At 59.2% G+C, this 13,796-nt stretch overlaps 1 long non-coding RNA gene across 1 annotated transcript; it reads right to left on the bottom strand.

Moving 5' to 3' along the window:
• Nucleotides 1-2,173: 2,173 nt before the first annotated feature.
• On the bottom strand, nt 2,174-6,015 carry LOC139040088 (uncharacterized). Its single transcript, XR_011493967.1, has 3 exons — nt 5,591-6,015; nt 3,999-4,324; nt 2,174-3,459 (listed from the first exon to the last, which is right to left on the bottom strand). It is a non-coding gene; the product is annotated as an uncharacterized lncRNA (long non-coding RNA).
• Nucleotides 6,016-13,796: the final 7,781 nt, after the last annotated feature.

The following is a 13,796-nucleotide window of genomic DNA, read 5'->3' as shown; positions in this document are numbered from 1 at the left end:
CCGGCCCGCGGCACCGGCACCGGCACCGGGGCCTATCGCGATCTGAGAGCAACGGGAGGGCGCTATTTTACAGAAGTCACCTGGAGAGAGCATTGCTGGATGGGCTGGATTTGAAAAGCTGTAGCTATCTGTCAAAACACCAATGGTTTGTGTTTTTTTTCAATTATTAAGAAATAAAATAGGTTCATCATTTTCACGCCCTCCTAGAGCCTGGCCAGTAGGACTCGAGCTGCCAAATGAAGGTGATACAGACTCATCTGAACGTAAAGAAGCCACGGGCTGTCAGACACCTACCATTGGTTGACGAGAGCTGTGGGGAGCCTTTCGGAGACCAGGGTCAGGACAGGCCCAATCCCTGGCCAGGGTGGCTCTGTGGCCCTGGGCGCACTGGCTCTCCGAGGCTCCTGGTCAGTAAATAGGGCTGGGGGGGAGCCCTGCCTGCCAGGAGAAGCCCTCTGTCCACATGTAGGTTTGGGCCGCTGGTGGGAGCGTCTGGACTGGGCCTCTGGTTGGCCAGCCCAGGCCCCCGGGAGAGGGCTCCTGTCCAGCACTCTGACTGCCACCTGCTACCATGGTCCCCTCAGCCCAGGGGACTTCCTGCCTCACCTGGGCTCCTGAGAAAACCCCGGAGGCCTTTCTCACAATGTTCACAGGCAGTGGCTGCTCATTCAGAAGGACTTGGCAGCGGCTCCAGCGGCTGCAACCGGGAAGCAGATCGAGTTCTGCAGCCTGGAAGCCAGGCGCCCTGGCATTGCTGCCAGGCCTGGACGCTGGGACCTGCCACTTTGTGGGGACCTCTGGCAGGCCTCCTGCCACCCTGCCCCTCGGGGCCTCTGTCTGCAAAGTGGCCCCTCCCAGCCTAACACTCCCTTGGCCAGCCGGTCCAGGTAATTGGGGACATGGTCCCTGAGCCTAGGACAGAGCACAGGCTCACGAACGGGCATCACCATCATCCTTAAAGAAACAAATAGGCATAACGGCACTGGTGTGTGCTGTCTTCTGGCTGTTTCAAATGCTTCGTCCTGCTTGGCCTTCCCCATCCGGCCCGGTGGGGAGAAGGGGGGCCCTGCAAGTCCCTGGTCAGTTTCCTGGCCAGTTTCCCTGCAGGGGCTGAATCTGGCTGCCTAGCCGACCCCAGGGCCCGTGTGCCACAGTGGCCCACTGGTCCCAGGCTTTATCTCTGCTCTGAGACCCCGTCTTATCCCAGGACGGTGGCTCCCCAAGGCCCATGGACAAAACTTGGATGTCAGAAGAGAGAGCTCGCCCAATGCCGCCTTCCAGAGTGGCAGGGCAGCCCTGCCCAGCAGGGGGCCTCCAAGGACATGGGCTCCTGGTGGACACAGCCTTAGAGAGCTGGAGAGAGGCAGCCAGGCTGGGAGGGACCCACGTCAGGGACGTTAAGAGCCCACTGGGGTGGGGGCCGGGAGCAGCGTCCGCATGCGTGCTGGCCTGTCCTGCAGAGAGGGGACAAGGCTTGCTCTTCCAAGGGCAGGGCGAGCAATCTAGAACTCAACAAGGACTTCCCTGGATTCAGGCCAAGAGAGGACTTTCTGGTAGGTAAAGTGGCCCTGTGGGGGAACAATTAGCTGTCTCTTGTACAGTGCAAGGAAGCCTGGAGGGGGCGCTGGTCAGTAGGCTCAGGGTCTCCCAGACGACCTTTGAAGCCTTGAGAAAATCCCAAAGTTCTGGGAGCTCAGCTCAGATCTCGAGGTGGGGGACTCAGGCCAAGGGAGGGCCAGGGGCTGCGGGAGCTCCCAGGGACCCAAGAGAATCCAGAAGTGCACATGTGGGGGTCCCGTCTGGCAGGGAGCCAGGGCACCTTGCCCCACATGTTGTGGACAGAACCACGAGCCACCCTGCAGAGCCACTGGGTAGAGCCAGATGGGACGAGGTTGTGGCCTGGCCGAGGACACAGACTTTACAGAAATGACTAGAAATGACTAAAGGTCCCAGCCAAGTGCAGGCAGCACGCCAACACTGACCAGACCGTGGTGGTGGGAGGGGCCATCGGAGCAGGTGGGTTCAGCTAGGATGGCTTCCTGGGAGAGGTGGCTCTCCTGAGGCCATACCTCCCCTAGGAGAGCAGAGGCAGGCTGCTTTGCTGGGACACCAGAGCGGGCAGGTCACCCACCCTCTTGCCAAACAGGTGGCAGAAAAACCTAAGCCATTTTTTAAAAAAAAGAATTTATTGAAGTGAAGTTCACAGAACGTAAAGTTAGCCACGTCAAAGCAAACGATTCGGTAGCATTTAGTACATTCACGATGCTGTGCAACCACCGCCACTATCTAGTTCCAGAGCATTCTCACTGCCCAGAAGGAAACCCCATACCTATTAAGCAGTTTCTCCCTGTTCCCCGCCCCCAGCCCCTGGCGACCACCAATCTGCCTTCTGCATCTGTGGATTTGCCAATTTTGGATATTTCTTATCCTAAGCCATTTTTAAAAGAGCAAGACGCAGACATTTGGGGTCTAGTCCCCCGCGTGTATCCAGCCATGTGGGCTCGAGCACAGTACTGTAGTGCCCTGTGTCGGTTTCCCCATCTGTAAAATGGGTGTAAGAAGTCTCATAATAGGGTCGTCGTGGGGATGGGGCGGGCATCCACGCCAAGTGCTGAGTGTGGGGTCTGCCCTGGAAGGCGTGCTACATTTTAGCTGCTGTTGTCACGGGCATCAGACGTCAAGACGATATGGGACAAGGACAGCTGGGGGCCTGGAACGGCAGACCTGGTTCCCCACTGGGCACAGCTCATGCGTATCATCCCAGGCAGGTCACATAACTGTTTGGATCTGCAACTGCTCTTTCCCACTTTGGTGACATTGGGTCTCCAGTTTCCCATCCGGAATGGCACTATGGAACGGCCTCACTGTGTTGGAGGGGGGTGGGGCCTGGCATTGTGTTGGGGGGTGGGGGGATGCTCAGGAAGGAGTATTCTGCCCCCCAACAGGGATGCAGTGGGGACCAGCGCAGCCTTGAGAGGAAAAGTTTGGAAGGGGTGACAGTGGGCAGGTGCCCAAGGTCACAATGATGGGGGATTTGCAGGACTGAGGGCCAGGGCTGAGAGCAGGCATGTGGGGCCCCAGCTCTTCCAGCGTGTCTCTTTGCAGCCGAGCTTTTGAACAAGGGGCTGGATGCTTGTCGTCCTGGCCCCCCTTTGCAGCTGATCCATCAGCTGGGCTGTTACTGTCCGGAGCCGCCAGTGGCCATCAACGCGTCAGGCCCCCCCCTCTGCAAGTCGCCCGGGTTTTATGTTGTAAGAACACTGTGGGGCATCTCAAACACCCTGCTAATGACAGGCATCATGGAGCAATAAAAGTGATGGAGCTGGTGGGAGGGGGCTGGCGGGAAAGGCGGGGCCGCCGGTCCCCGGCTCCCTCGGCGGTGGCGGCAGGAGCTCTCCGAGAATTGATTAGTCCTGGACGTGCTGACCTTTTTGTTCTTGAAAAATTGCTTTTGAGCAGCTGAAGCAATAAAAGTAAATTGATTCAGAGAGAAGGAGGATGAAATTTGCGTTAGGCGGGAGGGGCAGATAAACGCCCCGTGACGTCAGCACTCACCCCCCCTCCTCCCCCAGCCCCAACCCCTGGGCGACAGGAGGCGGCACCTGAGAAGCGGGCAGGGCGGGGCCGGCGGGAGAGCAGGCCGGGCCGGGGCCTGGGACACACCCATCAGGGCTTCACCAAACAGAGAAACGAAACTGATAGTGAGAAAGGGAGGGAGAGGAAAGAAAATGAAGTGGGAGTGTGGGGAGTAAGGGGGCAAAAAAGAGAACGCCAGGCGGGGGTGGCGGGGGGAGAGGAGAAGCGAGGGGGTGGGGCTAGAGCGGAAGAAGGCGGGGAGGACCTGAAGGGACCAGGAGGAGAGGGGGCATGAGATGAACCGCCCCAGGATCCCTCCTGAGCACAGCACGTGCCCCACCACTGCTTTCATCCCCACGAAGCCTTATTTTTGTCCTCATTTTAGAGACTGAGGAAACTGAGACCCAGGGAGGTCAAGTCACCTGCTCAAGGTCATCCAGCTGGGAGGTGGTAATGCCCGATGGAGCTCCTCTGAGGCCAGGCTGGGGGTTCCAGAGGGTGGATCCTTTCCTGAGCCACTGTCAGGCCCCCAAACACGCACTGAGGGGTTACATGGGCCTAACAAGTCTCACTAACCCCTGGTGGGGGGGCGGCCCATGTCCAGATGAGAGGCTCAGAGAAGACCAGCATGCCCCAAGGCTGCCAAGCATGGAGTGGTGGCACCGGCACTCTGCCACCTGCGGTCACAACCTGTGCACTCTTCCCAGTGCCTGGACCGGGTCCTTGGGGAAATGATATGGGTTGGGGTCTGTGAAAGCAAGAGCTGAATTTGCAGGTGCGCAAGATGCGCTGCTGAGCTGGACCCGGCCGCTGGTCCAGGAGAGGGGTGGACCGTGATTCATCCCTCTAGCTCCCAGATGCCCCTCTTCCCGGGGTCCTGGCACAGGCTGTCTCCCTGTTCACCGACCACAATCTGGGTTTGGGTTTGGGGGTTTGAGATGTGGAATCCTGTGGCTTTTCTGTTGGAGCGTGTGGCCTCAAGTGGTGACTAAACATCAAATCAGGCCAGTGCAGGAAGTGGTTGATGTTGCCCGGGAACGCAGGCACCCCAAGCGGAAAAATGCAACCCTGCCCAGCTCTGTGGGTGATCCTGGGGGCCTCTGGGAGGCAGGTCTTCGCCGCTGCCCTCTGCCCCCAGAGGGACCAGCCAGGAGTTGGACCTCACTTTAGACATCCAGGATCCCACACCCTGACACTGCTCCCTCCTCCACGGGCACAGCACCCGGCTGGCGCAATCGTCTGCCACTCACCAGGCACCGGCACCTGCGGCCCCTCCTCCTCACCTAGCCTCAGGAGGAGGCCTGGAGGCTTTGCTGCCTCGATTTCCCGGGGAGGAAGGAGCTTGCCAGGGTCCCAGTGAGGCCTGCGTTTCCTGCCTCCCTCTGTGCCGCGCGTGGCCGCCCAGGTGCCCTGCCCCCGCGAGCAGCTCCTGCGAGCGGCCACCCCGGCTCCGGCTCCGGAGCTGACTATGCCGGTTCCCCGCTGCCATAGGAACCCCCAGCCCGCGCGGGGGGGTGGGGCGCGCTGCGCTGCGCTGAGCTGCAGGGTTCCCCCTCCCCGTTCCTCCCCCTCGGGGCTCCCCGGGGCGCGGCGGGCCTGGGGCGCGCGGGTTGCCCGGCGACCGCGCCGTTGCCAGTGGAGACGCACACGCACACGCCCCCCCCCGGGGCGGCCGAACCCAGGCGGCGGCCCCGGTGTCTGTGCGCTGGGCGCCGGCGGGCGGGGGCTGCAAGGAGAGACCTCCTGGGGACTCCTCGAACCTTCCCGGCCCCCAGCGGCCTCTCGCCCTCACCCCACAGTCGGGGGCCCGGAGAAGGCGGGCCGCCCACCCTGGCCCCTCCCGCGGGGCGCAGACCCCTCCCCACGGCCACCTCCTTGAGCGAGCGCAGGAGAGGAGAAGGCGGTGGTGACTCCGCGCTTCCCGGCCGGCTGCCCTCCTCCCTGGCTGTTTGCCTCCAGGGATCCCAGGAAGGTGGAAAGGGGCGTTATTCACGGAGATCGGCTGTTTCCTTACAGGAAAACTGAGGCTCGCGGTGGTTGGGTAACTTTCCCGAGGTCTTGCTGCTAGCGACCGGGAAGCGCGGGGGTTCGAACCCAGGCTGCTTGGCGCCCAGTTCTGGCTGCTCCTTATGCTGCCCACTGGTTCCTTGGCTTGGTGGGTGACCCTGGGCGGGGCTCTCGCCCTCTCCGGCCGCCCTCTCCCGGCCGTAAGAAGAGGCAGTTCCTGGATCCAGGAGCTGTGCTTAGGGTGCAGGCCTGGGCCTGGCGCAGGGCCGGGAAGCCACTGTTGGCCCCGCCTCCGAGAGAGGTCCTGGCACTGCCAGAGCATGAGTAAGGCCTGGCACGGCGCCGCGGGAGGGTGTGCAGAGGTCAGCCCAGCGGGCTTTGCAGGCTGCGTTCCTGGGATCGGCTGCCAGGTGCAGCCAGGAGGTTCCACCAGGGCCCCGGGCTGTTTCACTTCCCCAGGAGCAGGGGCAACTGGGGGGGCGGGGGGGGGGGTGCGGCGCCCCTGTGTGCCTAGCCCCTGGATGGTGAACTCTGGAAACAGGGGGCCCAGCCAGCCACGTACTGGAGCTGAGAGCAGGGCGTCTCCTGAGGGCACATTGGAGCCCTTAGTCCTCCTCCCCCTGAAGACCCGGCCCAGGGGAGCTGGCAGAGGCTGCCATGGCAGGTCCCCTCCCCTGTCCTGAATGGCCATCTCAGCCTGTGGCATCCACCTCTAGGGGCTACAGCGAAATCCTTGCGTGGGTAGGTTCAGAAAGCCCCCGGGAGTCCAGTGGCCACAAGTACGGATGAAGGTCTGCCCAGTCCCCAGCCTGCGGTTATTCGTACATCAAAGATTCCTTCCACAGCTTCCAGCCCTCTCCATACTGCTGTGATGGAATGCAAATTCCTCTCAGACTTTTTGGGAATTCAGAGTGGGTCTGTCTTTATCGGATGCTGAAAGTGCCACTGTCTTGCAAGCAGGCCCGTGACTATGACTTTAAATGGCCCCCTTCTGGGAAAAGTAGGCCACCTCTGATCTAGAGAATGGACCCACCACCACCACCCAGATTTGTCTCTCTCCCCAGCGCCCTAGGTTGGCAGAAAAGGAGAGCCTTCCCGGTAGGGTCACCCTGACTCAGCCCTGTGGTGGCCCATGGGTCATCCGCTCACCACGTATGCTGGCTGGGCTGGACCCTGGCCACACAGCATGTGGAGGGGAGGTGTCAGGAGCACTAATGACACAGATCAACTGCCCAGTACAAGGATGCAAAGGGAGGCATGAACCCACTCTGTGGGGGCAAGCAAGGGACAGGGGCACCCATGAAAGCTTTGGGGAAGCAAGTCTTTTGACCTGGGCTGGAATAGACAGGATTTCCAAAGTGGGTGGTGGGGATGGACTCTGTCCCCATGGCAAGGTCTGGCAGGAGCAAGCAGGTAAGAGCACTCAGGGTGTGTCCTGGTAACAACCCAAGTGTCCATCAGCAGATGATGGATAACGTGTGTCCGTACAGCAGAGTATTATTCACCCATAAAAAGGAATGACGTGCTGATGTGTGCAACAGCATGAATGAGTCACTGCTAGTGAGAGAGACCAGACACACAACTCCACACTTCATATGATTCTATTTCTGGGCTGGCAGCTCCTGGCTTCACCTGTCCTCGCCCCCCCCCCCCCCGCCGCCCCCCCGCAGCAACATCTAGGCAAATGCCTTTCCACAGCGGGTCAGTGACACAAGGAGCATTTGCAAAGGAAGGGACCTTCCAGGGACCCTGAGCAGCGTCCAGCCAGAGAGTAGGGGGATCTGCGCCCAGGGCCAGAGCTGCCCCCTGCCCCCGATCTGCAGGAGGGAAGATGACACAGAACCCCAAAGGTCTCAGCTGCACTTCCCACAGACCCGCTGGTACAGAGTCCCCTGGGAACCAGCCTTTTGGGGACATCCGCAGTGGTCCACCATGGCTGGGAATATGTGGGAAAGTGCCTTTTAGAATCAGGTGACAAGACCCGTGAAAACCCCACTCCTGTTGCCGGGCAGCTCAGCCCAGCTTTGTCTTGGCTTGGGTTTGATCATACGGTAAATTCTCCTTCCAGGCTGGATGGCTCACCTTTTCCACCTGATCCGGGTGTCTCCGTCCAGTAATCATCTCCCACGTCAGCAAATGAAGAGTCCCTGTCAGAAAGGCTGTCCTGGGAGCATTCTGTCGGGTTCTGGAAGAGGAGCAGTAGACCCATCCCGAGCGTGGGCTTCCTGTAGGCAGGGCACCTCCTGCTGGAGAGGCGACAGCCCAGGTCTGTGTGTTGTCATTCAACATTCATTGACCCCCGCTATGGGCCAGTACTGACAGCACTGGGGGTACCAGCATGAGCCAAGGAGGGGATCCCTGTCCTCTGGAGAAGAGTGAGTGACATCACACTCTTCCAGTGAGCCCCTGTGGTGGGTACCAAGACAGGGGAGGGCGCTGCATATTCCGCCTCATCTTTTATAATCCCAGCAGGAGATCTTCCAGTGGCGGCGCATGGGTGGGTGGTCCTCCCAAAGCCCAGTAATGCTCGAGACAAGCGAAATACCCAACAAAGAAACACGGTGCATCCGCAGATCGGAACACTGCGCGCCCGTTTAATATGGAGTTTCAAAAAATACCAAGGATCCGAAGGACCTTTGGGTGACTCCGTTTGTACGGAATGTCCGGAATAGACAAATCTACAGAGACAAACAGAAGATGGGTGGTTGCGTAGGGCTGGGGGAGGGAGGGAGGTGGGGAGTGACTGCTAATAGGTACAGGGTTCTTTTGGGGCAATGAAAATGTTCTGGAAGTAGATTACGGTAATGAGCGCACAACTCTGTAAATTCGCTGAAACCATTGAATTGCACACTTTCACACGGGAGAATTTCTGGTATATTGATTATATCTCAGTAAAGCTGTTAGAGATTTTAGGTCTCCTGGGGAAATGTTCCTCATGATTCTAACCAGTCTGTGTGTCTGATTTCATTTTTATAAAACAGTCTGTGCACGGCTGCGTGTGGTGAGAAGACCAGAAGGAAATACACCAAAACGTTAGCAGTGGCTCTGTCTGGGTGAAGGAATCAGAGAAGGCTTTATTTTTCATGCAAAAACAGCCAGGGGGCAGGATCCGTCTAGAGTTGGGGGTGATGCCGAGGCCCCACAGCCGAGCCCCTGGACCAGCCCATCCCTGCCCAAGGCGCCCCTGTGACTCACGGCAGAGGCCTCCTGCATCAGGCAGCCAGAGGTCAGCTCCTCCCTGGGGAGGGAATGCTGCAGGGCCGGCAGGGGCGGCAGGTGAGGCGGGCACGCAGGTGTGGCAGGCAGGCTGGCCTGTGGGCCCCGCTCCGCCTGCGGCTTGGCTGCTTCCCCTCAAGGCAAACAGGTGGGAGAGGTCAGGCAGGAGACCAGCGTGATGACCTCGCCAGGGAGGCAGGCTGGGTGCCCTTCCTTCATTCCCGAGGAGAGAGGTCACCCTGGGTGCCCCAGCCTGCCCTGGTGGCATTGCCCAGCAGCAGAGCTGGTGGCTTGCTCATGACCCTGGTCCAGTAAGGAGTCCACTGGGCCCTGGCCGGACTCTCACTCCAGACCCCAGCAAACCTTCAGCCCCCCGAGTCTCCGTTTTGAGCAGCCATATCTCAGTGCTTTGCAAAGGAGCTGGCTCAGTAAATACTGGTGGACGAATGGCTGAATGAATGAGGTGGGACGGTGGACCTGCACCGGCTGGCAGGAGGTGTACACGGCCTTGTAAGGAAAAGTGCCCGGGAGCAGGGTCAGCACCACGGGCACCGCCTGAGTCACTTGGTTATTCCTGGCCACGGAGGACATCCAAGGCGGGTGTGGGGCTGAGCGAGGGGCCACCTGGCCGCCCAGGGGCTCAACGTTCAGCTTTGGAGGGAGTGGAGCAGGGGTGTCTGGGGCCCGGGTCGGAGGTTTTCAGAGGGCATCTGGGGTGGGCCAGGGGTCGGTGTCCAAATTGGGGCCTGAGTCCTGCTCACAGGGATGCACAAGCTGGTGTCTTGGTCTGCTCAGTGCCGTGCAGCTGTTGGGCGAGCCCTTCCTCAGGCCCAGACTGACGCAGGGGACAAGGATGTGACCATGAATAAGGAGCCACAATTAGCCCTCCCTTCCACTACCCCAGTGCTGGCCCGGCTGGCGCACGGGGAGGAAGGGCAGCCTGGCTGCCCCTGCAGAACCCAAGGGAGCCCAGGAGATCACAGGTGCTGCCGGCTGCAAGGCGCTGGCCCAGGGAGGCCCAGTCAATGGGAAGCTCACGGCATAGACAGTCCACAGGCTCCCCTCAGCACGGAGAGGCCACTGGAGGGAGTGACAGATGCCAGAAACCCCAGTTCATATCTTCACTCTGCCCCTTTCTAGCTGTGTGGTCTCAGGCAAGTTACCGCACCTCTCTGAGCCTTGGTCTCCTCCACTGTAAGATGAAGTTAAAAATACTGTGTCCCAGAGTCCATGCAGGGCTCAGTGCAATAAAAAATGTATGCAAAGTGCTTGGCATGTAGTCTGTGCTTAACAAGAGACAGCTGTTATTATCCTTCTGACGTTACGATAATTAATAGAATTAATATTAATATGATCATCAATATTACTGTCCAGTTTTAATATCTCTGGTCCCAAGACAAGATCTGTCCCCCGCACCCACCCCTCAGTCGTTCATCCTCCTCCCCCATCCTATATACTTCACCCTGGCAACTGAGGGTATTTCAAGCTATTTCTCACAGATCTGAAAGGTTTTGCCCCAAAATCCTTTCTGACTTTACAGAAACTCCCAGTGCCCCCTCTGCCTCATTCACAAATTTGTTCACTTGCTTTGTGGCTGTGGCTGCCCCTCCCTGGCTTGGCGGCCTATGGAGTGGCCCTCACCCGTGCTTGGCGGCTGGCACCTTCCCCGGTCAGCGGGGGCCCAGGGCAGGGCCGGCGAGGGAGGGGTGCTCTGGGCTCTGTCCCGGGGCCTCTTACACCCCCGCAAAGCCCAGTAGGTGGGAGGGGGCTGAGGGAGGGGCCCCAGGGAGAGGAGGAGGACAGAGGAATCTCGCCCTGCCAGGTCAGCCTGTCTATTTTTAATCTCTTCCCAAAAGGGGCCAGGACGGCAGCCCAGTGGCCGTCGCTCAGCACAGCTGTGGTCCCCAGAGGATCTAGTGTCTTTGGGAAATTGGACCCAGGCTGGGGATGCTCAGAGGCCCTCAGCCCCCAAGGAGGGCCCAAACCGGGGGAGGATCCTGGCCTCTGGAGTTGGACAGACCTGCCTGAGCCGAGAATGGGGCAGGGGCTCTGCCTCTGGAGACCCCGGCTTGCCCTCTGTAGAAGGGACGGGATGACCCCTGGCCTGGGGAAAGGGAGGCAGGCGACCCGCAGGAAGGCTTCTGGGCAGAGAGCAGGCCGGTCAGGCTGACAGGCCACGGCCTTCTAGAAAGGGCTCACCCTGGGGAGGGCGCTCTGAGGCCATGGTGGGTGGGCACGGCCACGGTTCAGGGGTCAACACACTGATTTGCTCAGAAAAGCAAAGGCCCTGAGGCCTGACCTGTGAGGCCGGGGAGCTTCATGGACGGGAGCCGAGTGCCGGGTGGTGGTCGTCCAGCTCCCCCTTTGGGAAAAGGGGGCTGCTTTCCCAGCAGACAGCCCTTGGCTGTCAGCCCCCTTGTGGGGCTCCCTCAGTGGGAGACAGGCTTCAGCCAGGGGCCATCCCTCCTGGGGCCGTGGGCGTCCGTTGACCAGTGAGGCAGGCGTATGAAACCCCTGCGCTCCCCGCCCACCTCCGGCCAGCGCCGAGGGCCACCCATCTGCAGAGCCCCCCCAGGGCTGCCCCAAAGCTCTACTCCCCCGCTCCCGTTCCGTCCTCAGGTGAGATCCCAAAACTACTCCGCCTCCGCCCTCCAGTGTCCCACTGAGTCTGCCACCGGGGCGCCCACCCTGCGAATGAAGGAGGAGGGGGTGGGTGGCAGGGTCGTCGGAGCACCCCCTCAGGCCTGAGAAGAACTGATGCAGATGCCTGCCTCAGTTTCCCCAACAACACAATCCACCTACAGAACGTCTGTAACAGATTGAGTAGTGTTTACCCAGAACCTCAGAAAAGGGGGAACCAGGGGCCTTGCAGGGGCAGTTGGGTGAGGATCTGGGGTTGAGATCCCCCTGGACTTGGGGTGCCCCAAGTTGGATGGCTGGTGTCCTATATGAAGGAGAGGAGAGAACCGACAGAGACACATGGGCAGAGGCTGCGGAAAGACGGAGGCAGAGATGGGAGCAAGGCAGCTGCGAGCTGGGGCTGCCAGGGGTTGGCCGCACCCCTGAAGCTGAGATGCTCCTGCAGAGCCTGGCCCTCCGGCTTCCGGCCTCCAGGCTGAGCGTGCACCTTCCTGCTCGCTTGTTACGCAGCCACAGGACATTGACACGACTGCAGAGGCAGGTGCTATAAAGACAGAGGCCTCTGTCTGTCTGTACTTCGAGCCTCCTCTTCCCTGCCCATCCAGTTCAGTGCAGAACTGCCCCGAGGCCGCAGGGAGGGGGTGGGGGCCAGGGCGGAGCAGATGTAGGGCTGTGCTCTGGGGTCCTGTCATCCTGAAGGCACTCAGCAGGAGCTTTCAGCAGAAGAGAAATGGGATGGGATTTAAGCTACAGAAATAACTTCCTTGCAGTTATTATCAGGCATTTGTTGGAGGGAAGCTGGAGGGGACGAGGGAACCCAACAGCAGGGTGGCCAAGCGTCCTGTGCTAGCACCGAGAGTCCCACACCCCAGGAAGCCCTCGGAGCCGGCAGGATGGTGCTGCCGGTCAGCCTGCGGCCTGGAGGCCTCTAAGGTAAATGGGCCAGACAGCGAGGCTGGAAAGCGGAGGGCCGGTTCTGGGGGCGTTGGGGCAGAATTGAGGGTCTAGGGGGAGCGGGGACATGAGAAGTCGAGGCTGGGGTGCGTTTTCCAGGGAAGACGCATCTCGTCTCGCACGTGTGGAGACTGAGGCCCGGCGGCTGTCCGAGGCTCTGCTGGGCAGCCAGGTCCCGCCAGCTGCTGCTGCTAAGGCCGGTGTTGGACCCAGAAGCCAGAGGGCGGGGACACTGAGGGGCCTCGCGCCAACCACATGGGAAAACACACTGGGGCCTTGAGGGTCACAGGTGACACCAGCAAGGCGGGGAGGACCCTGAGACGGTGGGAAGCGAGGGAAGCCGCCCGAGCGAACCCTTATAGGGCTTATTTTCTCATGTTCAGATCACGTGAGAGAGAAATCCAAAAGCAGCAGAGGAATTGAAAAGAGAGGAAAAGAAACTTTACCGTGGAGCGTCCTGACAAACACGACCTCAGCCAGGTGGTCATGGTCGGCGTCAACAGTGACACGTCAGGTTGATCATCTGTGTCCTCGACACGATGTGATGAGCACGGCACTTCAGCCCTGGGGTCCTCCTCCCCCGACCCCACCACCCACTGCAATCACAAGGACAACCTCAGACACATCCCACAGGAGGGGCGTTTTACACACACCCGAGTAGTGTCCTCCGAATGGCCACGGTCGTCCAAAACAAGGCCAGTCTGAAAACTCGTCACCAAGGGGGCCTGAGGGGACGGGACAAAGCATGTGATGCGGCCTCCTGGATGGAACAGAAAAAGGACATGAGATAAAAACTGAGGGATCTGAACAAAGTATGAGCTTCAGTTAATAATCACGTGTCAACGTTGTCTTGTTAATTGTGACAAACGTCCCACACTAATGTAGGATATTAACAACAGGGGAAACCAGGTGTGGGGTCTGTGGGAACTCTCTGTATTGCCTCTGTGAGTCTAAAACCTTCTAACATTAAAGGTTTATTTTTTAAAAAGCAATGAAGCAACATTCAAAGGACACAGATAGTTTACAGAAGAAGAAATATAAATGGGTGGTCCCCATTTTCATGAGAACTAAATAAAAGAAAAGTAAAAAAGCAAGGAGGTATTTTTGCCCGTCCTATTGGCGAAGATGAAAATGCTGCTAATGCTGAGCATTGGTGGCCGTGCGCTCAGACGGGCTGGCAGTGCTGGGGGCGAAGGAATCGGCAATTTGTCAATCTGTCTTATACTGTTCAATCTTCATACGCTGTGAACCAGCAACTCCACTTCTAGAAACAGCCTACAGGAGCATTGGGATGAAAATATTTGCTCAAGTACACAAGGATATTTGAAGCAGTGGCGTTTATGAGAAACTGTTATGGAAAGTTATGAAAAGTTGAGAAAAAAAGAGTCTATGAATAGAATATT

This window comes from Equus asinus, chromosome 13 (genome assembly GCF_041296235.1).
Source record: "Equus asinus isolate D_3611 breed Donkey chromosome 13, EquAss-T2T_v2, whole genome shotgun sequence".
Taxonomy (NCBI): domain Eukaryota; kingdom Metazoa; phylum Chordata; class Mammalia; order Perissodactyla; family Equidae; genus Equus; species Equus asinus.
The sequence above is the reverse complement of the archived record's forward strand: the minus strand, read 5'-3'. Positions and strand labels throughout refer to the sequence as shown.